Source organism: Equus asinus, chromosome 15 (genome assembly GCF_041296235.1).
Source record: "Equus asinus isolate D_3611 breed Donkey chromosome 15, EquAss-T2T_v2, whole genome shotgun sequence".
NCBI lineage: Eukaryota > Metazoa > Chordata > Mammalia > Perissodactyla > Equidae > Equus > Equus asinus.
Window position 1 is genome coordinate 38,639,336 of NC_091804.1, and position 27,711 is coordinate 38,667,046.

At 43.5% G+C, this 27,711-nt stretch overlaps 1 protein-coding gene and 1 long non-coding RNA gene across 29 annotated transcripts in view; both read right to left on the reverse strand.

The window, feature by feature from the left end:
• The window catches only part of STAU1 (staufen double-stranded RNA binding protein 1), a 54,708-nt gene extending 54,096 nt beyond the window's left edge, over nucleotides 1-612 (reverse strand). For 7 of the 27 annotated variants that reach the window (XM_044747981.2, XM_070486084.1, XM_070486082.1 and 4 more), the window contains exon 1: nucleotides 268-408. The gene's annotated coding sequence lies outside the window, so the exon portion shown is untranslated. Of the gene's footprint in view, nucleotides 1-267 lie in introns of all 27 variants that reach the window. The other 20 variants (XM_070486101.1, XM_070486098.1, XM_044747986.2 and 17 more) reach the window with 13 other exon arrangements.
• Nucleotides 613-3,914: 3,302 nt separating this feature from the next.
• LOC139040334 (uncharacterized) lies at nucleotides 3,915-27,463 on the reverse strand. 2 transcript variants are annotated; one of them, XR_011494665.1, is made up of 5 exons: nucleotides 26,907-27,463; nucleotides 16,229-16,300; nucleotides 13,364-13,582; nucleotides 10,716-10,817; nucleotides 3,915-10,009 (listed from the first exon to the last, which is right to left on the reverse strand). It is a non-coding gene; the product is annotated as an uncharacterized lncRNA (long non-coding RNA). The 2 variants fall into 2 exon arrangements; XR_011494664.1 differs by having other exon boundaries at nucleotides 10,716-13,582.
• Between the last annotated feature and the right edge of the window lie 248 nt (nucleotides 27,464-27,711).

A 27,711-nucleotide genomic window follows, 5' to 3' on the forward strand; every position in this document is an offset into this window, starting at 1 on the left:
GCGTGGCACCTGTTTCTGCCCCAGCGAGGGCTGGAGGGGCCGGGGCGCCGGGGTCCAGGCCGCCCGGCGCCCGGAGGCGGGGGGCGCGGGAGGACCCGCCTCCTCCGGGAAGGCCCCGCGGGCGGGAGCGAGGCCCGGGGAGCAGGCCGGGCGCGCGGGCCCGCCGAGGCCTAGGCCCCACCCGCCGCCTACCGCCCCCCGCCCCCCGCCCCGTGGCCGCGGCGCCCGCGCGGCCCCTCCAGGCCCGGCCCGGCCCGGCCGCCTCACCTGGCTGCTGCCCGGAGCTCGTCCCCCGGCCGGCGGTCCTGGGTGGCGGCGGCGGCGGCGAGGAGGGGAAGGAGGAAGGAAGAAGGGAGAGGAGGAAGGGACGGCGGGAGGGAAGAGGCGGAGTGGCCGCGGAGGAGGCGGGCGCCGCCGGGCCGGGGGTCAGAGGAAGGGAGACCCAAGCCAGACGCGGCGGCCGCCGGCGCAAACGCTGAAGAGCCGCTCCGGCGCCCGCAGCCCGGCAGGAAGTGACGGGGCCCCGCCCGCCTCCATGCCCGGCCCCACCCCCACCCGCCGCCCGGACCACAAGTCCCGGCGGGCGCTGCGGCGGCGCCTGAGCTCGCGAGGCACGCCGGAAGCCGGGCGGGCTGAGGCTCGGTCCTGCCCGGGCCGCTGCGGTGGGCCCTGGGTCCCGGGGCCTGCTGGGAGTTGTAGTTCTGCTGGGAGGCGCGGGCTGCCGGCTGGACCCGAAGCAGGGTTGGGCCTGCCTTCTTTTCTGCATCCTCACCTCGTTTTTCCCCTTTTCCTCTCCGTTCTTCTGCTCTGGCCTCCCTTCCTCCTTTCTCTCCTTCCCTCAATTCCTCCTTCCATAAATGTTTATTAAACGCCTGCTATGTGCAAGGCACTGCTCTAAGAGCTGAGAATATAGTGGTGAACAGACAGTATCCCTGCCCTCATGGAGCTTACGGTCTAGTGGAAGTGAAACACATAATAAATAAAATCAGTAACTTTTATAGCGAGTTAAAAGGCAAGACGTGCCAGGGTGCACTTTGTTTCACCCAGCTCCAGATACACTAAGTGCTTTTCGGCCGCCCTCTTATAAGGGAGGTTGAGGTTTGGGGGTGGGAAACTTCGGACCTCTAGAATCACGCTCAGGAAAGAATAAGGCTCGCCTTGTGAGAGTTCCAGGAAACAGAGTGAGCGAAGGAACTGCAGACGCCCAGGACTCCTGTCTCCTGCTTTCTCTGAGACTGCTTCCCCGCTATTTAAAAAGTTTATTTTTCTCTCTCTCTCAATACTCTCAATGTAACAATTGCTCGATCTGTCCTGCCAAGGCAATATAGTCTAATTTGCATATATATAGTTTAACTATACATAATATACTTTAAGTTCATAACATGAGATGCTGTGGCTGAAAGGGCCTCTCCAAACAATGCTTTGGGACCTTGCCCCAGCAGCCACAGAGGACTCCTTTCTCTGGACCAGGCCTCCTTAGTTTGCTGCTTGTAAAATCCAATGAGACTGAATTTCGGGACACCAAAAACAGTCAAAGGGCTTTCACGGTCCCTTTAGGGCCCATCCAAGACAGTACTCAGCAACATTCAGATATTGTCCTGCCCTGTGTTGAAGGAGAATTTTTTTTTCTTTCTAACTTCGTAGCAGTCTGGATCCCAGAGCTCATTTGGGTGAAAGAGCAAACACACAAGGGGGTTCCACTAAACCCAAAGCTGGGGTCTGTGAGCACAGACAATCTCTTCAAAGCTGTAAAGGTGAAAAGGAGGGGGGAGGGTTCTGACTCATTTTATTATCACCCATGGAGACCCAAGTGAGGGGCCTATAACTTCCAATCTCAACTTTATTCCCCTCTTCCATACGTTCAGAGAGAGACCCCTCTATTTTTTTCCTTCTAATCAAGACTTTAAATTTTCTTCTATGACTTGGACCTCAGTACAACTGGGCCTCAGTTTCCCCCTTAGTCAAACAGGAACAACAATTTCCTATCTTACTCAGGGGTCATGAGAATTAGTAGGGCTTGATATTCTGTCTCATCTTCCCCATCTGAAGAGTGATGGGACTCTCCTTAGCCAAGGCTGCTGTCTGCTCTTGTTAGTGACTGATCACCTGTCACTCCAAGACTCGCAGGTTCTTAGGGCATTCTCTCCCCTCAGTCCCTCACAACCACTGATCTTTTAACTATCTGCATAGTTTTGCATTTTCCAGAATGTCATATAGTTGGACTCATGCAGTCTGAAGCCTTTTCAGATTGGCTTCTGTCACTCAATAATATGCATTTAAGTTTCTTCCGTGTCTTTTCATGGCTTGAGAGCTTATTTCTTTTTTCTACTTTTTAATAGATACATTAAATAACAAGAAGTTTAATTTTTAGATAAAAATCAACTTCTCACAGGGCTTTTATGAGCCTTGCATGTTCCCATTCCTTATTGCAAATATGTATGGTTTATCTTCTGGGAAGGCAAACACAGAATTTAGTGTAACTTACTTAATGGTCACAGTTTATTACTTCCATCTTCTTCCTAAAGAAAAATAAATAATTCCTTTATTATTTAGCAAGAGTCAAAAAGTCTTCAGGCCCTTAGCAGAGAATCCGACTGACAGTTTCTAGGTACAAATAGAGAAAAACAAATCTAAGTGACCCACTTCTGAACCCCAGCCAGCCCCGCGGCTCACCTATGCCTCAGTTAAATACAATTCCTTGGTTACACAAAGTGTGAGTTCAGACTCCTTCTCAAAAATCAAGGAGTATTAAATCTTCAGGTTTTCCTCTCTCTTTTTCTTTCTTCTCTGTTTTTCGTTTTAGTTAGTCGCTGTCATCCCAACACTTACATAATAATCTGGGTTGGTATCGTCTCTTTAAAAATGAGGCAGATTTGGCTGCACAGAGCCTTCTAAGTGGAGCTGCGCTGTGTTGATGGGCATGTTCTTTCCATTTCACCACAGTCCCCACCCTGCCCACATCTCTCATTTATGTTACTTTCCTGTTCCTGTTGACATTTGAGTTTGCAATGCCTGGCCTACTGTGTAACTATGGAGCCGAGGACTCATCAGAAAGACAGTCAAAGAATCTCCAAATGCCCCTGTGATAAGTACAGTACAGGAAGGAAAGGCATGTGGTTTTCTGAGGTCATTATGAAACCCTAGTTCCAGGGTTTAGGGGCAGAGCATTCCAAAGATTGTAGCTTTATCAAAGATCTGAAGGACACGTGGATGGTAACTAAGCTAAAGAGGTGCAGGAAGTGTTCCAGGTAGGGGAAAGCATGTACAAAACCCTGTGGTAGGACACATGTGGCCCACGTTCCAGTTACTATTGCCACAAAATACATTACTCCCAAGTTTAGTGGCTTAAACGAATAGCAATCATTTTATTATCTTGCGGAGATCTGTGTGTCAGGAATTCGGAAAGAGCTCGGGTAGGTTCTTCTAACTTGAGGTGTCTAATGTGGAGCAGGAGCACTGGGGGATAGAGTGCCTGGGGGCTGGCTAGGCCTCTCTCTCTCTCTCCCGGAAGCCGAAGGACCTAACCATGTGGTCTCTGTGTGGCCTACTTTGAACTTCCTCACAGCGTGGCAGCCGCAGGGTCGTCACACTGTTTACAAGGCAGCTGGAGGCCTCAGGAGTGAGCATCCCTGTGAGCAAGGTGCAGCCGCGTTGCCTTACGTGACCTCGCTTCGGATGCCATGCAGAGCCACATCTATTGTAGTTTATTGGCTACAAGGGAGACAGAAGCCTGTCCAGATCCAAGGGTAGGGGAATTAGAGTCTACTTCCTGATGCGGGGAGGGAAAATGGCAGGTCTGGAGCTCAGAGGAAAGTCAGGGCTGGAGACACAATGCGTGAATGAGTAGCATTTGAGAGGTAATTGAAGCCTTGGGTGTGGATGCTAATGGATGTTAACACCTGAAGAATTCTCTCTGCTCGGCTCTCACAGCCCCTTGGCAGAACTCTGCATCCTTATATAATTATCTAATTTTATAATCCTTATTATAATTATTTTCTGAGTTTGCTCTGTTTTGCTAGGACTATGTGGTCACCTTCCATGAGGGCAGGGACTAAGGCTGTCTTGGCCATGGTGTCCCTGGCCTCTAACACAGTGCCTGGTACACAAAAATTTCCCTCAACTGCTGAAGAGCCACAGCCAGTCTTATCTCTGCTGGAGTCCCTAAAAACGAGGAACACCTGTAGGAACACAAAAGTACCAGAATAATCCCTGGAGAATTCTTTTATGACCCTGAAGTGGAGAAGACCCTTTTAACTATGACACAAAATTCAAGAGCCTTAAAGGAAAAGGTCAGTACATTTGACTTCATGAAAAGAAAAGATATAATCATGGGAAGTAAAAAGACAAATGACAAACTGAAAAAAAATTTCATCTCAATGACAGAAAAGGCAAATTTCATAACACGTAAAGAAGTCCTACGAATAACAAAAAGATTAACAGCCCAATAGAAAAATGGATAAAAGCTAGCAACAGATAGTTCATGGGAAAGGAAAAACAAATGGTCCTTAGCAATAACAACATGAATTCAAGGATGTTAATGGAGGCACAGTTTGTAATAGCAAGAGTCTGGAAATAATGTCAATGTCCACCAACCTAAGAATGGCTAAATAAATTATGGCAAATTCATTCAATGGAAAAATAGTGGTTTAAAAAAAAAAAGAATAAAGAAAGACACTGTAAAGAGAATGAAAAAACAAGCCACAGACTTGGAGAAAGTATTTTCAATCATACATCTGATAAAGGATTTGTATCCAGAATACATAAAGAACTCTTAAAACTTAACAATAAGAAAAAAAAGAACCAAAGGAAAAAATGGGCACTGAATGGACACTTCATTGTGCAACTTATAGGGATATATAGGTGTCAAATAAACGTATGAAAAGATGTCATTAGGGAAATGCAAACAAAACGCACACACCCAGTGAGATATGATTACGCACCTATTAGAATAGCTAAAATAAAAATAATAAAAATACACTTACAACACCAAATAGAAGAATGCAGAGCAACAGGAACACTTTTTCATTGCTGATGGAAATGCGAAACCATACAGCCACTTGGAAAGACAGTTTGGCAGTTCTTATAAAGTTAAACACACGCTTGCCACACAACCTAGCAATCCTAGTCCTTGGTATTTACACAAGTGAATTGAAAACTATGGTAAACCTTAAAAACCTTGCACTAATGTTTATAGTAGCTTTATTCATAACAGCCAAATCTGGGAACAACCAAGACGCCCTTCAACAGGTGAATGGATACACAAACAGTGGTACACTCATGCAATGAAACACTACTCAGCAATAGCAAGGAACAGGAACTATGTTCGTGGAACAACATGGATGAGTCTTAATTGCATCTCTCTAGGTGAAAAAAACGAAACCCAAAAGCCCACATATTGTTTGCTTCCATTTATATGACATTCTGAAAAAAGGCAAAATTATAGGGACAGAAAACAGATCACTGGTTGTCAGGGGTTGGGGGAGGGGGAGGTAGTTGACTAAAAGACTACAGAATTTTTTTTTTTTTTTTAAGATTTTATTTTTTCCTTTTTCTCCCCAAAGCCCCCTGATACGTAGTTGTATATTCTTCGTTGTGGGTCCTTCATAGTTGTGGCATGTGGGACGCTGCCTCAGCGTGGTTTGATGAGCAGTGCCATGTCCGCACCCAGGATTCGAACCAACGAAACACTGGGCCACCTGCAGCGGAGCGCGCGAACTTAACCACTCGGCCACGGGGCCAGCCCCAAGACTACAGAATTTTTAGGTGTTAGGTGACTGAACTGTTCTGTATGCTATTGACATGGACACGTGATTCTGCATTTTCCACAACTTTACTGTATGCAAATGTTTAAAAATCATTAAAGATGTCTTAGGATCTCAAAATGGAATGAAGATCATGACAAATGAATGTCATTGATGGGGATGGGGAAAAAAGGAGCTGACCTAATTAACTTTGGAAAGTGGTATTTTGACTGGAAACTGTAAAGCTAAAGGCAAAAAAAAAAAATGCACATAAACTCTGTACTCGGCAATTTTTTTCCTCACAGGATGAGAAATTTAAAAGTATTGTGAACTGAATGAAGACAAAATTACAATATATCAAAAACTTGGGGATGCAGTCAAAGCAATACTTAGAGGGAAATTTGTAGTACTAAAATGCTTATATTAGAAAAGCAGAGAAGTCTTAAATCAATAATCTAAGTCTCTACCTTAAGAAACCAGAAAAAGAAGATCAAATGAAACTCAAAGCAAGCAGAAGGAATGAAATAATAAAGATAAGAGCAGATGTCAATCAAATTGAAAGCAGTAAAACAATTGAGAAAATCCATCAAACCAAAAGCTAGTTCTTTGGGGAAAGAAAATCAATAGAACTGATAAACCACTAGGGGCCGGCCCCATGGCCGAGTAGTTAAGTTCGTGCCCTCTGCTTCAGTGGCCCAGGGTTTTGCCGGTTCAAATCCTGGGCTCAGATATGGCACCACTCATCAAGCCATGCTAAGGCGGCTTCCCACATGCCACAACAAGAAGGACCCACAACTAAAAATACACAACTGTGTATCAGGGGGCATTGGGGAAAAAAAGGAAAAATTAAAATCTTTAAAAAAAAAATTGATAAACCTCTAGCCAGACTGATCAAGGAAAAGAAGACAGAAAATCTGTAGCAGATACAGAACTCAGTTTTTGTTAATGAATAGACCACCTCTGGATTCCAGAGGCCTGGAATAAGATAAGGAAGTGATAACAGTATTTGCCTCTGGAGAGAAAGATTGCGTAGCTGGGATGAGGTGGGAAAACAGACTTTTCATTGAAATACCTTCTAGTATTCTTTTGAATGTGCATATATATTCACCTATTCAAAAGCAAATAAAATGCTTTATATTTTAAAGAAAATGTCTTCATTTGAGAGCTGGTAGTTTTGGGTTTTTATCTCCTCAAAGCACCCATACATAGTTGTGTATCCTAGTTGAAAGTCCTTCTAGTTCTTCTGTGTGGGATGCCTGTCACAGCATGGCTGTGCCTAGATGAGCAGTGCCATGGTCTGTGCCCAGGATGGGAACCAGCGAACCCTAGGCCACCAAAGTAGAACACGTGAACTTAACCACTACACCACCGGGTGGGCCCCAAGAGCTTGTAGTTTTAAAAAGCATATTCATTCATTCATTCATTCAATATTTGGTGCTAATTATTTCCATGCATGTTTACACTTATACTACAAATGAAGGCTTCCTAAACAATATTGTTTTGTGTATTGTAAAACTTTATATAAATGGTATCAAACTATTTGAATTCTTCTATGATTTGTGTTTTTTCCCTCAACATTACATTTTTGGGTGGCTCATCTATATTTATTTATGTAGCTCAGCTTTTTTCATTTTCACTGCTATTTAGCATGCCATCAAATGGGTATCATAATTCTTGATTCAATCGATATGTAATATTGATATTATTCAGACTACACGAGTGGTATTCACCACTGAGCCATGTAGAGTACTATGGTTACATTTCATTTCTTATATAACTCCCCCCTGCCCGGTTATTAATTGCCTTGGTTTTTCACTTTCTTGTGTAACAGGATGTTAATAGGGAGCCAGTTCAGCCTCAGTTTCAGCAGATACTTCCCCATTGCACAGCAATGTAGTTCTGCCACTGAGGCAGGACTTGTAAAAGAGGCGATTAAAAACTGGTTATAGCAGGTTGATTCATAACTGCCAAAACTTGGAAGCAACCAAGATGTCCTTCCGTAGGTGAAAGCTTAAATAAACTGTGGTCCATCCAGACAATGGAACATTATTCAGCATTAAAAAGAAATGAGCCATCAAGCCATGAAAAGACATGGAGGAAACTTAAATGCATATTACTAAGTGAAAGAAACCAATCTGAAAAGGCTACATAATGTGTGATTCAACTGTATGACATTCTGGAAAAGGCAAAACTATGGAGACAATTAAAAGATGAGTGGTCATCAGGGGCTGGGGGAGGGAGGGATGAAGAGGTGGAGCACAGAGGATTTTTAGGGCAGTGAAACTACTCTGTATGATGCTATAATGGTGAATACACGTCATTAAACCTTTGTCCAAACCCATAAAATATACACCACAAAGAATGAACTCTAGTGTAAACTGTGGACTCTGGGTGATAATGATGTGTCAATGTGGGTTCTTTTTTTTTTTTTTTTTTGAGGAAGATCAGCCCTGAGCTAACATCCGCTGCCATTCCTCCTCTTTTTGCTGAGGAAGCCTGGACCTGAGCTAACATCTGTGCCCATCCTCCTCTACTTTATATGTGTGACGCCTACCATAGCATGGCTTGCCAAGTGGTGCCATGTCTGCATCTGGGATCCGAACCCGAGAACCCCAGGCCACCAAAGCGGAACATTCGGACTTAACCACTGTGTCACCAGGCCGACCCCTCAATGTGGGTTCTTGATTGTAACAAACGTATCACTCTGGTGGGGGATGTTGATGGTTGCGGAGGCACTGCATGTGTGGGAGCAGTGGGGATATGGGAAATCTCTGCACCTTCTGCTCAATTTTGCTGTGAACCTAAAACTGCGCTAAAAAATAAACTCTATTAAATTAAAAAAACAAAAATTTCCAGAGATTAAAGGAGGTGTTTAGAGGGAGCTGGTGATGAGCGGTGACTACACCTCTGCCGATTTGTGGGAAGGGAGGGAGAAGGATGCTTTTCCTTCACCTCAAGCCTAAAGGAGGGCGCTACAGTCAGACCTCTTGAAGAGCTTGACATGTGTCTCCTGAAGCTCAGGTGACACAGTAGGTGGTGTTTGACCCACACTTGAGACGTATAACTGAAAGGGACTCTGGCTGGCTAGCTGCTCTGATGATGGCAGAGAGGAGGGGAGGTGGTGTTCAAGGGTGCATGACAGTGTCCTGAGGACCAGACTGGGCCATGCTGGGCAAACACCAGCTTGGATCTTGTCTAAGAGTTTTGCCCAGAGGTGTGAGGTGATCGCAGCCAAAAGAGGCTGAATGCCTGGGGGCTGAGGGCAGAATTGCAAGTGGCCATCAAATCAAGGGGTCTTCAGGTTGAATGAGGCCCCTCCCATGAAGCAGAGGGCAGGGGTGAGGGAGGGGGGTGGATTGTGTCTCGTAAGTATCACAAAAGCCAAAAGCACCCTGGAGAGGAATCCACTGTACACACCTGCCAAGGTCAGAGAGTGCCCACATGGCCTCTTCTCTCCTGCCTCCACAGCCTTCTATCCTGCAGGAACCAGAGACAGACTCCTGAGTGGAGGAGGGTGGCAGAAGGCCCGGGTAGGAAAATGGAGAAGCCCACCAGGCCCCACTGTCCCACCTCAGGTGGCCAATCCAAAGAAGGCCTAAGTGGCAGATGATTTAACTTTAAATGAACTTGGAGATTTTAACTCTTATTAGAGGCGAATCAAATGAAACTGCCAATATTCAACCATTTATGACTCACAAAAATGGCAATTTCGTATGATTCAGTTTAATGCACGAGAGTGGATTTTTTTAACTACTGAACTGAGACTGTTTGGGGGTTTTAAGTGACTGAGAGAATTTTATTACCTGACTAAAAAAGCCATGAGATTTGCCCTATACTTCCTTCAAGGGTGCAGGGGAAGCACTGGTTTCGCAGAGACAATTTGAACAGGAAAAGAATGAACTTCACATCCAAGAATAAGCTTGTTTTCTGCCTACACCCCATAGGTCCCATCTGTTCAACAAATTGGCTACACTTAGTTTTCTATGTATTTATCACCAGTGGATCCACAAAATCTCGAGCAGAAATAGAAATCTCCTCTCAATAAATTCAGACACATCAGGCAACCTATAAATTTCTTTTCTTTTTTTTCTTGGAGACATTCCCTCGTTCTCTGCTCTCCTGCTCTGATTGAGATGGATTCCTCTCCAGACCTGCTGGGCAGCTGGAGGACCGGCACCTCCTTCTGCCTCTTTCCTGGGCTGGATCTCCTGTTTCTTGGATTCTGTGAGTTCCTTTTTCATGGTTTGCTTTCTCACGATCCACTCTTTCTAAGAAACGGGCATAGAAGAGACATTTTTTTTTTTTTTAAAGATTTTATTTTTTCCTTTTTCTCCCCAAAGCCCCCCGGTACATAGTTGTATATTCTCAGTTGTGTGTCCTTCTAGTTGTGGTATGTGGGACGCTGCCTCAGCGTGGCTTGATGAGCAGTGCCATGTCCACGCCCAGGATTCAAACCAATGAAACACTGGGCCACCTGCAGCGGAGCGCGCAAACTTAACCACTCGGCCACGGGGCCAGCCCCATAGAAGAGACATTTTTGAGACCTTGCATATCGGGAAACATATTTATTCTATCCTCACACTTCATGGATAATTTGGCTGGGTATGGAATTCTAGGTTAGAAATCATTGTCCTTCAGAACACAGAATGTTTCTTTCTCATACCGGGGGAAAAATCAGTTTCTTAGGATTTTACATTTAGATGGGAAACCAACTTTTTTCTTTTTCTTTTCTTTTCTTTTTTTTTTTTTGAGGAAGATTAACCCTGAGCTAACTACTGCCAGTCCTCCTCTTTTTTGCTGAGGAAGCCCATCTTCCTCTACTTTATATGTGGGACGCCTACCACAGCATGGCTTGCCAAGTGGTGCCATGTCCGCACCTGGGATCCAAACTGGCAAACGCTGGGCCGCCGAGAAGCAGAATGTGCGAACTTAACTGCTGCGCCACCGTGCTGACCCCCCCAATTTATTTCTTACTTTTTCCCTTCCTTTCTCTGTCTGTCCGTCTCTGTCTCTTTCTCCTCCTCCTTCTCTTTTTTCATCCTCTCCTTCTCTTCGTTCTCTTTCTCTTTCTTCTTCCTGGTGGTGGTGGGAAAAAATTCTACATCACTGGGTTTGCAAACTCTAGCGCTGTCAAACAACACAACATTGTGTTCCTAACACAGACTTGTATTTACATCGCAGGAAAGGAATTTGGCACCCATACTTTGGACTGTATGAATTACCATTAACAGTGAGAACACACTTATATAATCATGTATTGCTTTTCTTGGGTAAAAAATTTGCTTGTTGGGGCCGGCCCCATGGACGAGTGGTTAAGTTTGTGTGCTCCGCTTCAGCGGCCCAGGGTTTCACTGGTTCGCATCCTGGGCACGGACATGGCACCACTCATCAGGCCACATTGAGCGGCGTCCTACATGCTGCAACTAGAAGGACCCACAACTAAAATGTGCAACTATGTACTGGCGGGATTTGGGGAGAAAAAGAAGGAAAAAAAAAAAGAAGATTGGCAACAGTTGTTAGCTCAGGTACCAATCTTTAAAAAAAAAAAATTTGGGGGCTGGCCCCATGGCCGAGTGGTTAAGTTCGAGTGCTCCGCCGCAGGCGGCCCAGTGTTTCGTCAGTTCGAATCCTGGGCGCGGACATGGCACTGCTCATCAAACCATGCTGAGGCGGCGTCCCACATGCCACAACTAGAAGGACCCACAACTAAGAATATACAACAATGTACCAGGGGGCTTTGGGGAGAAAAAGGAAAAAAATAAAATCTAATTTAAAAAAAAATTTATTTGTATCTTGATAAACAACTTTTCTATCATTCCTAATACTAGAACCCTTCCCCTTAATTTTCTCTTTTCTTTATTGAGGTAAAATTCACATATGTAAAATTAACCATTTTACAGTGAATAATTCAGTGGCACTTAGTCCGTTCAAAATGTTGACCAACCACTACCTCTATCTAGTTCCAAAACATTTTCATCACTCCAAAAGGAAATCTTGTACCCATTTAGCAGTTACTCTCCATTCTCTCCTCCCTCAAACCTATTGCAACCACCAATGTGCTCTGTGTTTCTATGGATTTACCTATTCCAGATATTTCATAGAAATGGGATCATACAATACGTGATCTTTGGCGTTTGACTTCTTCCACTCAGCATAGTGTTTCCAAGGTTCATTCACGTTGTAGCATGTCGCTGTACTTCATTCCTTTTTATCCAAATAATACTCCATTGTAGAGATATACCACAATTTGTTTATATATTCATCTGCTGATGGCTGTTTGAGTTGTTTCTACCTTTGGCTACTGTGAATAGGGCCGATATAAACATTTGAGTACAAGGATTTGCTTGAGTACCTGTTTTCAGTTCTTTTGGGTGTATATTTAGGAGTGGAATTGCTGAATCATGTTAGTAACTCTTTGTTTAGCCCTCTGAGGAACTGCCAAGCTGTTTTCCATGGCCACTGAACCATTTTACATTCCCATCGGCAATGTACAAGTGTTCTTTCTCCACATCTTTGCCAACAATTGTTATTTTCCTTTTTTTAAAAATTATAGCCATCCTTGTGGGCGTGAAGTGGTATCTCATTATGGTTTTAATTTGCATTTCCTTAATGACTAATGATGTCGAGCATCTTTTCAGGTGTTTTGGGCCATTTGTATATGTTCTTTGGAGAAATGTCTATTCAAGTCCTTTCCCCATTTTTTAACTGGGTTGTTTTTTAAAAAATATTTAAAGAGCTCTTTATATTTTCTGGTTACTCTATTTAATTTTTGAGGCTACCTGAATTTTCACTGTTGTAATAATCTGGTAATATGAGTATTACACTATGTGGGAGAAACATTTCTTGCCTAATGATATCCATTTTCACATTTTTTATTGCAATAGAACCCCAGCTTTCTTTTTGGGGTGACTATGTGCCCAGAACAAATGCTATATTTTCTAGTTCCTCTGCCTCGAGATGTGGCCACACTGTTAGGTTAAAGAATTAGACATCCAAGTTGTCCATATTAATTAGACAAATTAGCTGGAAATGTGAGAATGGGGTTCAGGAGAGAGGTTATTCAGCTATGTCCCCGTTGTCCCCTCCCCACTGCCTTCACGCATCACAGTTTGGCATCTGGCTCACATAATATTCCTCATCATCCTGGTGATCTCAGCATTCACAGAGACAGCCAATCCAAGATCCTGGTCATTCAGTTGTAAGACCTTTTCATTTCCAGTGACCTTCTCTTCCATCCCACCTCAGTCATCCCTCCTTATGGCGATACATTGGGTCTTGACATAAAAAATAAATATTCCAAAACATCGTTCTACATTGCGGTCACAACCCTTCCAGCTCCCGCACTCAATGGCTCACTAAGACTGTTCTTCTGCTTCATCAGGACCCCAGTCTATTTAGCCATCTGGGTTCTCCCCTTTCATCAGCTTCCTCTATCCTTCACGCCCTTCCTTATTCAGCAAGATCTTATGGTCCATCATTTCAAGAACACTCTTTCCAATACCCTAAACTCCTGTGACAATGTGTATTTTGATTGTACTGTTTATCAAAACCTGAGCTATCTGCTTTGTCAGTGTCTATACTGGAAAACTTACTCATCTTCCCAAAACCAAACAATAACTCACCTACATCTGAACCAATCTTCTTCCTGTTGCCATAGGAGTGGTTGGTGTCTCTCCTATCCAAACCAATCCTTATCTCCTCCTCTCCTTCATACGAATCTTACACTATCAATGATTCATTTTCTTTTCTGGATTCATTTTCACTTCTGGATTCATATCTAAACGTTAGCTCTCAACTGGATCCTTCCAATCTTTATTTACACATTTTCAAGTCTCTCTTATCTAAAAAACAAAAACAAAACAAACAAAAAATACCTTAGTCCCATTTGCTCTCCAGCTCCAGCCCATTTTCTTCCTTCTCTTCACAGCCAAACTTCTTGAAAAGTAAAACATGTCACTAAATCCACTGGGCATTTTCAGATCTCTTGTTCCCTGATCTTTCACCAGCATTTGACATAGTCCATCACTCCCTTCTAGAAATATGCTCCTCTCTGGGCTTCTGGATCCTACTCTCTTCTAGTTTTTATCCCATTTCTCTGAACACTCCTTTTCTGTCTTTTTAAGTTCTCAAAATGAGATAGGTGAAAGTGTTTTGCAAATCTGAGCATTGTAATTAGTGGAAATCATTAATTTTTTCTTGTTAATCCTATAGAGAAAGGAATGCATATGGAGCAAAGTTAAAAGGCTGACTGGAAAATTAAAGTGATGGTTTTGTTGAAATGGTAGGATATAGGTGTTATCTTTTGTCTTTCTCAAGTTTTCTTTATAGTTTAACAGTGTTTTGTACTGTATATTTTTATTTAGGTATTATTAACATGCACTAATAGTGTTTTAACAATAAATATAAATCAAGCATATTTTTTAGGAAAAAAATCAACTCATAATACTGTTCTAAGAATGTAAATGTTGAATATAGTATGGTAAAGTTGGTGTGGCCACAGGAGGAAATAAGAACAAGGCTCTTCTTCTTCAAGGAAGAAGTTTATTACATTCATAGGCCCCAGAGAGGGGATCTCTGTGTGCCAGGCAGGGCCACAGGGGAAGCACCAGGTATCGGTCAGATGGCAGAAGACAGGAATGAGGGGAAAGCCTGAGCCAGAGCCTTTATTGGCATTTCTGAGGGAAAGACAAGACAAAGTTTAGGATTGGCTAGTTTGAATAATGTCAGCAGGCTCTGGGCTATAGGGATGGTCTGTAGTTGTCTGCTACCTGGCCCCGGGATAATTTAGAGCAGGAGAAATATTGGCTTGCTGTGTGAGAGTTAGATAAGGAGGTTGTTGGGACTATAGACTACAGATTGGTTGGTTTGCATATGAAAGATGTGCTCCCAGCTGAGCCCTTAGCTATCTCTAAGAATTGAGTACCCTGGGACCAGCCCGGTAGTACAGCAGTTAAGTTCCCACATTCCGCTTCTCAGCATCTCAGGGTTCGCCGGTTTGGATCCTGGGTGCAGACATGGCACTGCTTGGCAAAAGTCATGCTATGGTAAGCGTCCCACGTATAAAATAGAGGAAGATGGGCATGGATGTTAGCTCAGGACCAGTCTTCCTCAGCAAAAAGAGGAGGACTGACAGTAGTTAGCTCAGGGCTAATCTTCCTCAAAGAAAAAAAAAAAAATTGAGTACCCTGGGAAGAGCAGCATGTGCCCTACCAACAAGCTTTTTAAGATGTCAAAATATCATAAAATACAGGGAAAAAACACGATTAATACAGCACCTTTCAGAGAAGTGCATTACTCTTTTAGATGTTGACCTGATATTTTCCATCAAATATGAAAGGGAAGGATACTGCTTAGACACAAGGCATGAAGCAAGCATATTACCTCACAGCTACAGCTGTTGCATGCCTGGATCAAAGACTATGACAGGATTGTCTAGATTAAATGTCCTCTATGCTTAAAAGAATAACATTACCCAAGGCCAACAAGGTATGCCAGTGAAGGAAAAGCTTTTGAAGGGTGTGGGCATGAACTATGCTTGTGAAGGGGACTAGCCGGCTTGACAAGTTTTTGTTTATAAGCCTTAGGAGAATGCAAAAGGAAGTAACTGCCAGTGTGGTGGGAGTCCCTTGGTTTTCATCTGCGTTTTTAGGAGGAAAGAGGAAGAATCACGGCTCAGTTAATGTGATAAAGGGTTGTCATGGTAAGGAGCTCAGGGTTTGATTTTAGATGGACTTGGGTGCAAATCCCACATCGGCCACTCATTGGTTTCTTTGGACAAGTCAGCTAATGATAATAAATAAGATTTATGGAGCACTAACTATGTGTTGGACACCCTTTTACATGCTTTGCATATATTAATTAATTTAACCCCCACAACAGTTTTCTGAGGTAGGTATTATAATTTCCTCCATTTTATGGACGCAGAAACTGAGGCACAGAGTAAAGCCACTTGCCCAAGATCAACGTACATTTATTAAGTGGAGGAGCTGTTTCCAACAGAACCTTCCATATATCTCATATCCTTCCAGTAATTTCTTTTTCCTGCTTGAATTAGCCAGAGCTGGTTTCTGTCGCTTGCAATCAAAGAACGCTAAGCGAGGCAATAAATTACAGGGTTCTTTATGTATGTTATCATACGTGTATAAAAAATTTAGCGCCAAACAAACAGTAGATATTATTCATATTCAATGAGATGCAGTCATGCCTCGCTTAACAACAGGGACACGCTCTGACAAACGCATCCTAAGGCAATTTTGTCATTGTGCAAACAACACAGAGTGTACTTACTGGCATAGCCTACTACACACCTAGGCTATAGGGTACAGCCCCCCATCGCTCTTAGACTACGAGCCGATACAGCATCCTACGCTGAATACTGTGGGCAACCGTAACACAATCATGAGTATTTGTGTATCTAAACATAGTAAAGGCACAGTAAAAATACAGCATAAAAGATAAAGAAATGGTAGAACACGCAGGGCACTTACCATGAAAGGAGCTGGCAGGACTGGAAGTTGCTCTGGGTGAGTCAGTGAATGAGTGGTGAGTGGACGTGAGGCCTGGGACATTACGGGACACGACTTTAGACTTGATAAACACTGTATGCTTAGGCTACACTAAAATTCATTAAAAAATATTTTTCTTTCTTTAATAATAAATTAACCTTAGCTTACTCTAACTTTTTTACTTTATAAACTTTTAAATTTTTTTAAATTTTTTGTCTCTTTTGCAATAACACTTCCCGTAAAACGCAAACACGCTGCATAGCTGTACAAAAATATTTTTTTCTTTACATCCTTATTCTTTGAGCTTTTTTCTATTTAAAAGCTTTTTTTTACTTTAAAAATTTTTTTTGTTAAAAACTAAGACAAAAACACATGCATTAGCCTAGGCCTACACAGAGTCAGGATCATCAATATCACCGTCTTCCACCTCCACAGCTTGTCCCACCCGAAGGTCTTCAGGGGCAATAACACACATGCAGCTGTCATCGCCTATGACAACAATGCCTTCTTCTGGAATAGCTCCTGAAGGACCTGCCTGAGGCTCTTCTTGAGGAGGTGTCACTCTTCAGAAATATGTCCATGGTGGTTTGCTTGGTTTGTTTCTTTTTTTTTTTTAAGATTTTATTTATTTATTTATTTATTTTCCTTTTTCTCCCCAACGCCCCCCAGTACATAGTTGTATATTCTTCGTTGTGGGTCCTTCTAGTTGTGGCATGTGGGATGCTGCCTCAGCGTGGTTTGATGAGCAGTGCCATGTCTGCGCCCAGGATTCGAACCAACGAAACACTGGGCCACCTGCAGCAGAGCGCTCGAACTTAACCACTCAGCCACCGAGCCAGCCCCCTGGTTTGTTTCTTTTTTTCATCATAGATGTGCTTGTAACCAGATAATGCACCATGAATGTTCCTCTCTATTAATGAAAATCTGTTGTGCTGGGGTCCACGTTTACAAACTTTTTAAGGAGCTTGTTGAGGTCTGCAAAAGCTTCTGCTAAACCCTTCACTGTGAATTTTCTTGAGGGTTCTTCTTTTTCTTCTCCTGTAGTTTCCTCTTTTCTATCCTCTTCTTCAGCTAAGCGTTCCTGTCCCAGTTCCAACAACTCCTCATCAGTAATTGCTCAGGAACCACCTCCAGGAGCTCCTCAATGTCATCCGCATCCACACCCAGGTTAAAGCTGTTGGCCATTTCAACCACAGCCTTCTTGATTTTTGCAACATCTTCATCCTCGGCAAATCCTTTCAAGTCATGGATGAACCTCTTGAGTGTCTTCTCCCAGAGGCCATTCATACACTCCTTGGTGACATCACCCCAAGCCCAAGCAAGGTTCTTGATGCAAAGATGTTGTAATCCTTCCAGAGTTGCATCGGTGTCTTCTCAGTATCTTCCTCAGTTGCAGCAATAGCCTGGGCAAAGGTCCTCCTCAGGAAGTAGGCCTTAAAAGCTGCTACAACTCCTTGATCCATTGGTTGAATCAAAGAGGTGGTGTTTGGAGGCAGAAACATCACTTTGATATTGGGATGAAGATCACTAATAAATGGAGGCTCTCTGGGAGCATTATCAACAATAAGCAAAATTTGAAAGGCACATTATTCTCCAAACAGTACTTCTCCATTTCGCTGGCACAGCAATTCAGGAGGGCATCTTGGAAGAGGAGGCGGGTCATCCATGACTTCTTCTTGCTCCTGTAGTACACTGGCAGTGTGTGCTTACTGATATGTTTGAAAGCCCTGGGGTTCGCACTGTGCCAGATCACAAAGGGTTTCAATTTGTAGCCTGCAACATTGCCCCCAAGCAAGACTGTTGTCCTGTTCTCAAAAGCCTGGGAATCTGGCGTTGACCTGGCCCCTTACGGACAGAAGTCCTCTCAGGCATCTGCTTCCAGAATAGGGAGGTTTCATCCATATTGAATATTTGCTCTGGCAAGTGATTTTCCTCCACAGTCAGCTTATCTAGAGTTTCCAAAAATTCTCCAGCTGCCTTCACATCAGCACCCGCAGACTCACCCTCACTTTCACATTACGTAATGAGTAACGATTCCTGAACCGTTTAAACCACCCAGAGCTGGCAGTAAATTCAACATCATAGTCCAGCCTTTTCTTTCAACATTGCAGACAAATTTTTTGCTTGGGCTACGATCATCATGGTGCTGAGACAGACACACTTCTGTGTCTGGTCTTGAATCCAGGTCATTAGAAGTTTCTCCATGTCTGGTATGGGCCCTTCTTGAATTTTTGTTAGTCTCGTTGCCTTCAATGAAGCAGATCCTTAACAGTTTCTTTAACAAGAGCGTAGCTATGGGGGAACGGGACAAGCCTGGCTGGCGAGCAATAACCATCACTGATTTTCCACCTTCATTGTCCTTAATCACTTTTTTTTTTCAGGAAGATCAGCCCTAAGCTGACATCTGCTGCCAATCCTCCTCTTTTTGCTGAGGAAGACTGGCCCTGAGCTAACATCCATGCCCATCCTCCTCCACTTTATATGTGGGACACCTGCCACAGCATGGCTTGACAAGTGGTGGGTAAGTCCACACTTGGGATCCGAACCAGCGAACCTGGGGCCACCAAAGTGGAACGTGCGAACTTAACCGCTGCACCACTGGGCTGGCCCCTTAATCACTTTTAATTTCATTTCCAGGTCAATCACTCAACGTGGCCTCTTACTGGCAACATTAGCAGTGGATTTTGTACGCTTAGGGGCCATGACGAACAAAACAACCCAAGATTAAATCAAGCACAAGAGAAAATGATGCAATCAAGAGATGTGGTAATGTGAAATGTATGAGGCTGCTGCCAGCGTAACACAGCATATACTGTTTCACAGTGAATTTTTTTTTAATAGTAGAAATGATGAGGATTTTTAGGCTGCTTAATTTTAAAACGGTTTATGATGAGGATTTTTAGGCTGGTTAGTTTTAAAACTACAGATGAGATTCAGGCTCCAAGGAGTGGAATTTGTTTGCCCCTTTGTTGGGAAACATTTACATTTCTAAGGAAAACCTCTATCTGTGAAGATGCCTCCCTTCTGTGCCAGGAAGAAGGGGGATGACCTTATCTCTAGAGGCTCCTGATCAATGCCAGAGGCAAGAACTTGAGTTGTTTACTGTCTGGCAACCTCATGTAACTGACCCCCCCCCCCCAACAAATCCTCCTTTGTCTTTAGCTGAGGATAATATTCAAGCGGTGACTTCTGCCATTTACTCAATCCGGTTTGATTCTTATCTAAAAGTTGTGGGACCACCAAACGACCAGACCCCACCTGCACTGACACCATTTTAACTTTTTTTTCATGTTCCTTCCTTTGTCTTGTCAAGAGATGACTCACGTACCCATGCCTTATAAAATTAGCCCTAACCCTCAACTCGGGGCAGCAGCAGGAGCTCTGACTGCCTGTGGGTCTTGTCCCCATGCCAGCGGGGGCAGCAGCAGCTGCTCTGCCTGCCCATGGGCCCTGTCCCCATGCCAGCGGGGGCAGCAGAAGCGGCGGCAGCAGAAGCTCTGACTGCCCATGCGTCCTGTCCCCATGCTACACTATTCTCTAAATAAAAGAGCACTACTGCCAGATCTTAAGAGTCTAAGAAATCTTTCTTTCGACTCCTTGGCTCACCGACCCCACATCAGAAAGAGTACACTCTAAAATAACAGTAAAAAGTATAGTATATTAAAATACATAAACCAGTAACATAGTCGTTTATTATCATTATCAAGTATTTTGCAGTGCACATAATTGTGTGTGCTCTGCTTTCGTACAACTGGCGGCGCAGTAGGTTTGTTTACTCCAGCTTCACCACAGACTCCTGAGTCATGAGTTGCACTATGATGCCACGGTGGCTGCAACATCACTAGGTGACAGGAATTTTTCAGCTCCATTATAATATACAAGACCACTGTCATACATGTGGTCCATTGTCAGCATGCGGTGCATGACTGTCTAAGGAAGATTGTAAAATGAAGAGAAGATTAATGTTAAAGTAAGTTAATTGGAAATTGGTCTACGAATTTTTTTTAAAGAATCTCAAACTTACAAAAAAGTTGTAAATATGGTTCTGATCTTTTTTTTCGTCCTGAACCCTTTAAGTAAATGCTATCTTGATTCCTCATCGCCCCCAAATACTTTAGTGTGTATTTCCTACAACAAGGACTGTCTTCTATGTGATACAACCATCCAAATAAGAAAATTAATATGATACAGTGCTATATCATCTAACCCTCAGACCCCTTTCAAGTTTTGCCAGTTTGTCCAATAATGTCCTTTGCAGCAAAAAGATGTTTGCATTCAGATTGTCCTGTCTCTTTAGTCTCTTTCAAGCTGGAACAGTTCTTCAGTGTTCCCTTCGCCTTCTCGTCATGACACTTTTGAAGACTGCAGGCCAATTATTTTGTAGCATGTTCCTCCATTCCGGTTTAAGTGAGTATGCTTCCCTGACCACACGCCCCTATCTCTCTTATCAACCTGCCTTCTTTTCTTCATCTCACTTATCACCTGTCTGTACTGGTTGACAACCTAGAAGAGTGTGCCCTTGGGCCAGTTCCTTTACCTCCCTGTGCTTCAGTTTCCTCACCTGCAAATGGCGATACAATAGCACCAAAAGGAAGGTTACATTTCAAATTCATGAGAAAGGTTGGCTCTGGGGAGGGACGTGAAAGGGAATGAGATGGCAATGTCCCCAGTGTCTGTCTTTGTCCCAAAGCCTGGAACAAAGTATGAGCTAAATAAATATTTGTGGAATTAATGAAAATATTATGTTAGTAAGCTGATCTTGAGTTGGTGCCACTGTTTAGTAGTAGAATATTGCTCAATATTAATTATTGAGTAGGGGCCAGCCCCGAGGCCAAGTGGTTAAGTTCGTGTGCTCTGCTTCGGCGGCCTAGGGTTTCGCTGGTTTGGATCTTGGGTGCAGGCAGACACAGCACTACTCATCAAGCCATGCTGTGGTGGCGTCCCACATACCACAACTAGAAGGACCTACAGGTGATGAAGATCAAGGCTGCCCCAGGGAGAAAAGCCCAAGGTGTCCTGCCCTACATACCAATCTACATGTCCTCTGGGAAGGAGAGGAGGTTCTGATCTGATCCGACCTGATTCTTATCTAAAGTTATAGGACCACCCAATAACCAGACCCCACCTGCACTGATACCATTTTAATGACTTTTTTACATAATCTTTCCTTTGTCTTATAAAGAGATAACTCGAATACCTATGCCTTAAATTTAGCCCTACCCTCAACCCATGCCTGCAGCTCTTACTGCCCATGAGTCCTGTCCCCATGCTATTCTCTGAATAAAGGAGCACTGCTACCAGACCTTGAGAGTCCAAGACATCTTTCGACTCCTCTCACCGAGCCTGCATCACAGGTAGATTATACAACTATGTACTGGGGAGCTTTAGGGAGAAGAAGAAAAAGAAAAAGAAAAACAAAAACAAAAACAGATTGGCAACAGATGTTAGCTCAGGGCCAATCTTTAAAAAAAAGGATTATTGAGTAACGTCTACTTTGACTCTCTGAGAATAAAATCAGTTGGAAACTCTCTGCTTTGAACTGGGGGCAGGGGGATACTGGGTTCTCCTAAATACAGCTAAAGTTCTGGGGCTCATGTCAGCCTCCCAAGGAGAAAAATAAGAAATCTTTCTTTCCTTTATGCCAGTCTGGTCTTCCTAGACTCTGGTTTGGGGAGGATATAAGAAATTGGGTGAGGATGGTGAGGAGGAGGGTGGAAGTGAGGCGTGGGATTTTATAAGCATGTGCAGCAAATCTCCAAAGCTCTCAACATCTTTGACCTCCAAGGATCTCGGAGGACTTGCTCACTCTTGGGCAAGGCTGTCAAGATTTCCACATCTACCCAGATCTTGTCAATTGCAAATCATTTCGGGGAATTAAGATGTGAGGGCAGCCTGGCTTTGGCCCCATCTAATCAATATTTAATGAGGCTGCAGCCCCTGGGGCCCCATGTGTGGTGCAGGGAGATGCACAACACTCATGGAACACAGTCTAGAGGCAAGGATTGAGGCAAGTATACGTAAGTCAGTGCCAAACACGCCTCGTGCCACGACAAGTCCACACAGATCATCGTGGTATTCTGGGGAGAACAAGATCTTATCTGTAGGAGGAGAGAGTCCTGACGGGGTTGATAAAGGAAGCTGCATTTCCAGGTCTGTTTCCTTGGGAACACTGCACAAGCCCTCCTGGAGAGCAGATGCGTTTCTTTAAAAATTGCCTCAGCTCTTGGTATGCCATTTTACCACTTCTTTTATTCATATTGTGTTTTCCCCCTCAAACTGGGAAGAGTGGCAATGCTTTTTTTTCCCCTCTAATTATAAATATCTGGTCAGTTTTTCAAAAATCTATAGAGATATATATAGAGAGACAGAGAGAGGGAGAACGTGAGAGGGAGAGAGGGAAATGTCCTATAAGGAACTGGCTCATGCGACTATGGAACTGGCAAATCCAGAACCCGTAGGGCCGATGTCCTGGTTTGAGTCTAAAGGCTGGAGGGTGCTGTCGAGTCAGGAGGAGCTGATGCTCCCGTCTGTGAAGACCATCAGGCAGGAAGATTCTCTCTTCCACAGGGAAAGGTCAGTGTTTTTTTTCTACTCGGGCCCACAACTGATCGGACGAAGCTCCTTCAGCATGGAGGGCAATCTGCGCTACTCAATATAGTGATTTAAATGTTAATCTCATGCGAAAACTCTCTCACAGAAACACCCAGAATAATGTTTGACCAACATCTGGGCATCTTGTGGCCCAGTCAAGTTGACACATATGATTAACCCTCACACTGACCAATACACAACTCTCTGACTGGATTTAGTTGCTCATCTTCAACTCAAAGCAGTAGCTTCGCCCCTTCCCATGGTCGGGACTCCACAGCCCCACATAAACATTAGGCCACACCCTTCTCATAACCTTGAGGCCAACACCTCTATTGCTTTCTCCTCTGGGTCTCTTCAGTTTAAGCTTCCTTGGTGGGCCTGAAATTCAGTCTCCCCTCTTTGAGTTGGTGAGTCCACAACAGCAAAAAGCACAAAATATCAATTATTTTCTTAATAACTCATCCATATTTCATACATAAAAATGGAATCATATCACACAGATTGTTTTATAATCTGTTATCTTAAGATATCTTAGATAATATCCTATGTCAGTGTAAATGGAGCTACCTATATTGTAAGGGTTACGGTACTCCATTGTAGGAATATACCACAATTGAGGGAACTATTTCTTTATTGTTACACAGTAGGGTCATTTACAAGCTTTTCACCATGAGAAATAGTTCTTTGACGGGCCTTCCCTGTGGCTGAGTGGTTAAGTTCATGTGCTCTGCTTGGGTGGCCCAGGGTTTCGCCGGTTCAGATCCTGGGCACGGACCTAGCACTGCTCATCAAGCCATGCTGAGGTGGCATCCCACATAGCACAACCACAGGGACCTACAACTAGAATATATAGCTATGTACTAGGGGGCTTTGACGAGAAGAAGAAAGAAAGAAGATGATTGGCAATAGAAGTTAGCTCAGGTGCCAATCTTTGAAAAAAAAAGAAATAGTTCTTTGATGTACTGTGTGCAAATGTTTGGATATATAGTTTTTGGCTAACATATCAGTCAAAGTTCAGTTATGAGACAGAAACTATACCAGTTTTTTTAGGCAGATTAGCCCTGAGCTAACATCTGCTGCCAATCCTCCTCTTTTTGCTGAGGAAGACTGGTCCTGGGCTAACATTCGTGCCCATCTTCCTCTACTTTATATGTGGGATGCCTACCACAGCACGGCTTGACAAGCAGTGCCATGTCCATACTCGGGATCCGAATCGGTGAACCCCAGGCTGCCAAAGCAGAACGTGTGCACTTAACTGCTATCCCACCGGGCCGGCCCCTATACTAGTTATTTTTATTTTTATTTTTTTTGTGAGAAAGATTGGACCTGAGCTAACATCTGTTGCCAATCCTCCTCTTTTTGCTTGAGTAAGATTGTCACTGAGCTGACATCCATGCCCGTCTTCCTCTACTTTACGTGGGACGCCTCCACAGCACGGCTTGACGAGTGCTGCTGGGTCTGCACCCAGATCTGAACCTGCAAACCCTGAGCTGCCAAAGTGGAGCGTACGAACTTAACCACAATACCACCAGGCTGGCCTGCTATACTAGTCATTTTAACAGAGAAAATTTAATGTAAAGAATTGGTAAGGATCCCAAATAGTCAAAGCAATCTTGAGAAGGAAGAACAAAGAAGAAGAAGAGAGACAGAAAGAAGAGCAAAGTTGGAGGCATCACACTTCCTGATTTTAAACTACCTTACAAAGCTATAATAATCAACACAGTATGGTATTGGCATAAAAATAGACACACAGATCAATGGAACAGAATAGAGATCCCAGAACTAAACCCATGCATATAAGGTCAACTAATTTATGAAAAATGAGCCAAGAATACACAATGGAGAAAGGACAGTCTCTTCAATAAATGGTGTTGGGAAAACTGGACAGCCATATGCAAAAGAATGAAACTGGACCACTATCTTACGCCATACACAAAAATTCACTCAAAATGGATTAAAGACTTGAACATAAAACCTGAAACCATAAAACTCCTGGAAGAAAATACAGGCAGTAAGCTCCCTGACATTGGTCTTGGCAATGATTTTTTGGATTTGATACTAAAAGCAAAGGCAACAAAAGCAAAAATAAATAAGTGAGACTACATCAAACTTAAAAGCTTCTGCACAGCAAAGGAAACCATCAACAAAATGAAAAGGTAACCTAGCAAATGGGAGAAAACATTTGCAAATAATGTATCTGATAAGGGGTTAATATACAAAATAATAACGAACTCATAGAACTCAATAGCAAAAAAAGAACAATCTGATTTAAAAATGGGTAAAGGATATGAATAGACATTTCTCCAAAGAAGACACACAGATGGCTGACAGCTGCCTGAAAAGGTACTCAACATCACTAACATCAGGGAAATGCAAATCAAAACCACAGGAAGATAGCAGCTCATACCTGTTAGAATGGCTATCACCAAGAAGGCAAGAAATAACAACTGTTGGTGAGGATTGGAGAAAAAAGGAACCCTTGTGCACTGTTGGTGGAATGTAAATTGGTGCAGCCACGATGGAAAACAGTATGGAGGTTCCCCAAAAATTAAAAATAGGAATACCATATGATCCAGCAATCCTACTTCTGGGTATTTACCCAAAGGAAACAAAAACACTAACTGGAAAAGATATCTGAACCCCCATGTTCACCGCAGTATTAACAACAGCCAAGACAGGGAAGCAACCTAAGTGTCCACTGACAGATGAACAGATAAAGAAGATGTGATATATAGGCCAGCCCGGTGGCGTAGTGGTAAAGTTCACATGCTCATTTTGGCGGCCTGTGGTTCGCCGGTTCACATCCCAGGTGTGGACCTACACATCACTTATCAAGCCACGCTGTGGCAGGCATACCACATATAAAGTAGAAGAAGATGGACACAGTGTTAGCTCAGGGCCAGTCTTCCTCAGCAAAAAGAGGATAATTAGTGGCAGATGTTAGCTCAGGGATAATCTTCTTTAAAAAAGAAAATATGATATATAGACACAGTGGAATATTATTTAGCCATTAAAAAGAAGGAAATCTTGCCGTTTGCAACCATATGGATACACCCTGAGGGCATTATGCTAAGTGAAATTAGTAAGATACACACAAATACCATATGACCTCACTTATATGTGGAATCTAAAAAAAAAAGCCACCCCCCAAAAAACTGAACTCATAGAGATTGGTGGTTGCCAGAGGCAGGAGGAGGGAGAACAGAAAAATGAGTGAAGGTGGTGATAAGGTACAAACTTCTAGTTAAAAAATAAATAAGTTGGGCCAGCCCAGTGGAGTGGCATAGTGGTTATGGTCAGACACTCTGCTTTGGCAGCCTGAGGTTTGCCAGTTCGGATTGCTGGTTTGGATCTTGGGCATGGACCTATACACTGCTCAGCAAGCCATGCCAAGCCGGCATCTCACACACAAAATAGAGGAAGACTGGCACAGATGTTAGCTCAGGGACAATCTTCCTTGCCAAAAAAAAGAAAAAAATTTATGGGAATGTAATATACAGCATGGTGACTATAGTTAATACTACTATGTTGTATATTAGAAAGTTGCTAAGAGAGTAAATCTTAAAAGTTTCCATCACAAGAAAAGAAAATTGTAACTGTGTGTGGTGATGGATGTTAACTAGACTTATTGTGGTGACCATTTTGCAATATGTACAAATAACAAATCATTATGTCGTACACCTGAAACTAATATAATGTTGTATGTCGAATATATCTCAATTAAAAAAAAGAGGCCAGCCCAGTGGCACAGCGGTTAAGTGTGAACGTTTCAGCTTTGGCAGCCTGGGGTTCACCGGTTCAGATCCCGGGTGTGGACATGGCACTGCTTGGCAAGCCATGCTGTGGTAGGCGTCCCACATATAAAGTAAAGGAAGATGGGCATGGGTGTTAGCTCAGGACCAGTCTTTCTCAGCAAAAAGAGGAGGACTGGCAGTAGTTAGCTCAGGGCTAATCTTCCTCAAAAAAAAAAAAAAAAAGAAAAAAAGGAATTAACCAGATGAATTAGCCATTTATTTCTACATAACAAATTACCTCCAAAACTTAGTGGCTTAAAACAAATATCTATTACCTTGCAGTTTCCGTGGGTGAGGAATTCAGAAGTTGTGTGGCTGCAAGGTTCCGGCTCAGGGTTTCTCATGAAGGTGTGGTCAATATGTCAGCTGCACCCCTCTGAAGGCCTGACTGGGGCTGGAGGATCCACTTTCAGGATGGCTCCCTTACAACACAGAGGCCTCAGTTTCTTACTGGCCGTCGGCAGGAGGCCTCAGTTCCTCATGACGTGGGCCTCACCGTAGGCTGCTTGAGTGTCTCAACATATGGCAGCTGACTTCTTCCAGAGCATATGATTCAAGAAAGAGAGCAAGATGAAAGCCACTGTGTTTGTTATGAACTCCACCACTGTCACCATATGCTATTCTTTAGAAGCAAGCCACTAAATACAGCCTACCCTCAAGAGGAGAATTAAGCTCCGCCTCTTGAAGAAAGGAAATCAAAGAATTTGTGGACATATTTCAAAACCACCATACCAGGTGCTGAAAACTTCAAAAGCAAAAGGGAACACTAAGTATTACGGAGGGGGTAATTGCAGGAAGCAGCCCAAGAGCTGGGGGAACAAAGGGAAGAGGCTGGAATGATTAAAACTGAGAAATTTAGAGAAGGGATCCTAAGCAGCTGAAGCTCAGAGCTCCACAGAGACACCAACCAACCAGATGCCTCTGAGCCCAGAGGAAGTTCCCAGGGGTCTGAGACCCGAGCTATGGTGGAGGAGGTGTTGCTCAGTGGTCGCTGGTGCTCTGAGTGGCTGCAAAGAAGCTGGTTCTGTGAGCATTAAAAAGAAAAATAAACTGCAGGGCCGGCCCAGTGGTGCAGTGGTT